The following is a 3,477-nucleotide window of genomic DNA, read 5'->3' on the forward strand; positions in this document are numbered from 1 at the left end:
GGTGAACAAGGCATGAACTTTGTAGGTCTGCCCAATCTAGGAGGTGCAACAGTGTAGAGCTGTACGTGGGCCATTTGTAGGCAGGAAGGGAAAAACAATGTTTAAATATATAATTCTGATACACAGAAACAGGGTTTTAGGGGTTTAATCAGTGACAAAGATGGACTTCAATGTTGCGGCTGATCAGTATGTATGTTTACGACAAGACTTGATGACACCCGGAGCCGAAAGCGGTTTACACCTGATTAGCAAGTCTGTCAGTGTCTGCCGGTGCTCTGTCACAATGCCAAAACCTATGGTGCTTGTTTATGTCCCACACACCCTGTCATAACATTATAGACACCCCGAAGGCACAGAGGAATCCAACTGCAGTCAGAAATAGACTGTTGTAAGAGTGCGTCAGCAGCTGCCTCCTCATTCTGCATGGTGTTACCTTACCTGATCTGGAAATACAAACATGGACCTGAATCACTAAAGACGTGGACGCTGCTAACATAGTCACTGTAGCCGCCGGGTGATTTCAAAAAGAAGTAGAAAACTTTTGTATGAGAAAAGACAAACTTAATGCTAAAGCAGACCTGGGTTGTCCCGTTCCTGCTCCTTGTCCCACGTCTCGCTTCAGAACAGGATATTATTCTAGACTGTGGAAGGTGAGAAGTGTTCTGTTCTCAGCCTTAAAGCTCTCGAGGCCACGTTCCTGGACGTTATTGCCAAGTGTGGTCAGGTGAGTGGCAACAGAGCGTTTTGGTGACTCAGCTGCAAAGCTCTGGTGACAATGAGGTGAGCTGTGATCACACCGTGCAGTTCACCTGCTCGGGGACGCGAAAGCTCATAATTAATAATGAACTCTTCACAACTTTGTGACTGATTACATCAACCTCATCAAACTGAGTAGTTGATTGCAGTTTAGGCTAAGATGGACCCTGATGACCTGTTATTAATGTCACCAAGAGCACGATTTAGTGCACGCAAAAGGTGACAGAGGCGGTGTAAGTATATTTTCTGTCTGCCGCGCGAACAGTTTCAGCTGTAGATTTCACACTTTCCTCTTTCTATATTTCAATCACGGACCCTTTTCAGTGCTTAAGATGGAAAATGAACAGGTTTTTTGTGCAGTACTGGGAAGGAAGTTTGTTCTAAATTTATGCAATAAACCAAACATCCAAGCTGCAATTCAGGTTGTTTCTCAGAAAGTGAGAAAGTCTGAGGAAACATAAACAGCACCGTAAGAAAACGCATGTATGAATAAAATGATTTCAGAGATTTGCAACACGTGAATTTTCCAATTTATGTTCTAAATGTGAATAAAGTTTTCCACGGGCTCTATTGAAGTCCAATTAAGTAAAATGAATTAATTGACCTAAATAGATGCCAAATGAACATTTACAGTGGTAACTTCCCCAAACAAAAGACACAGAGGAGGAATAAATTCAGCATATATGTTAGCGGTGAATCTTTTTTTTTTCTCTATTTCACTTTGGAGAAAATATACAAATTGATGCAGAGCACTTGATCAGAATGCAGGAAATGAAGTACTGGATGCTCAAAAGACCTCCCACAGACGTCCGGCTTAATGTTCAAATGAAATCTACGCCCATGGGTTTAAATACAGAAACATTTGGCTATTTTCTTCTGATTATAAAGCACGATTTATTCGCATACATATGTAACAGATGAATCAGACGACTGGGAGATGAATCAGAAAATGTCAAAGATTTGTCATTTACGAATACAAAGGATATATTCTCGCTTTATTTAGCATCTTTTTTAGCCGTCAGCCTGAGATTTACATAGTCACAGGTTAGATTTGTTGGGTTTTTCTCTACAACGTTGTTTCGTAACAATGTTTTGTTACAATGTGAAGTGCCCTGATGTGCTTTACGCTGTGATTCATTGCTATATTATTAACTTGAGCTGAATTTCCACTCAGAGGACTATTGATTCACTCTTGTTTCAAAGTTGTCAGTTGTGGGTAAAAATGCATTTATTTTGGAACTCTTGTGTAAATCCAATGAGGATCAGTAGGAGATTGTTGTACAAAAGTTGCAGTAAAACAAATTTCTCAACTAAATCGTTGTTAAAATCACGTGAAAACTCGACGTCTTTTATTTTCTCAGTTGGTGAAACAAATTTTTGGAAAAAGGCTCTGATGCTTCACAAACAGAAAGTTGATCTAACTAATAAATTCATGTGGTTTTAGTTACGGGGTCCAGTTCATGTGGTACAAACATATATAAACGCTGCTTTTTAAGTGTTGTCAGCAGCGCAGTGCTTGGAGTGCATTTTACTCTGCCTGTGTCATTTTCACTCAAGAACCTCTGAAGATTATTCCGTGATCTGGCAGACTTTTAGAGGGCAAGAATGTGTTTTCTTGTTGATCCTCATTTGAATTGCAGCCTCGAAATTTACGACTCCACACAGTCATCATTACCACCATCTATCACACATTCTTGTGTGCGCGCAACACTGCATCCAAATACCATTTTTTATAGCGCTGTAGGTGATAAAACTCTAAGGCCTCACTTTTGGAGTCTATTCCATTTCGAGGAAATAGGTAGGCCTATGTCTTTCTTACTTCCTTACACCTTTAAAAATGCTTGTTTGCTTTTACAACTGGCTCTGTGGGCAGCCGGGGAGGGGCAGCGCAGATGGATTCGGGCTTCGTTATTTTTTCTCCCTTTGTAACAGCTCATTTAAAATCACAAGGGCCTGAAGCCCAAGACAGATGGAGTCTACTTAAGAAAGAGTCAGTGTCTAATTTAGCTCAAATACTTCCTAATGTGAAGTAACTCGACACCTTTGAGAAAATGCTTTAGAAGCTGTCGTGCAAGTTTCATGAAAAAGTGTTTGGGTATCAGTCTCTACGATACACCTCTGACTTGAACCTTTAGATGCACGAAGCCACCAACAGCAGCCCTTCCAACTGTCCAAAAACCTCAGAGTTGTGTTTTGCAGAAAGCAATATTAGACTATGAGTGAACTTTTCTGGTCTCATCATTGCGTGTATAGCATATCAGGTCAGTCCCATGACCCAAAGCTTGCTGTGAAATTGCTTAAGCTTGGTTTGAAAGTATTCACGCAAGTCATATATCACCCGCTCGCAGCTCACCTTATCTTGACTGCTCTAATGCTGCCACAAGAAGCCTTCCTCTCCTACATCAAAGAAATGTCTCCAAAGTCCTTTAAGCTCCCTTTAAAGGGCTACATAGATCTCCTGAAAATAAAGAGCTGAGTTATAGGGCCCGTTGTGGGAAAAGCAAGCCGGGCTTAATGATTTAGGCAGTTTGTTTGGGATGTTAATGTCAAAATTAGAAAGAATGAATTTACAAGGTTTTTACTCGCTTCACGCAACCTCCTAATAAAGACGGAGGAAAAACGATCCGGAACGCAAGAACATCAGAGGTAAATGAACTTTATTTTAAAAAAACGAAAGGTTTATCACGCAAGGCAACAAAGAAGAAGAAGAAGAAGAAGAAG

The sequence above is a fragment of the Stegastes partitus genome, unplaced genomic scaffold, assembly GCF_000690725.1.
Source record: "Stegastes partitus isolate 25-593 unplaced genomic scaffold, Stegastes_partitus-1.0.2 Scaffold998, whole genome shotgun sequence".
NCBI lineage: Eukaryota > Metazoa > Chordata > Actinopteri > Pomacentridae > Stegastes > Stegastes partitus.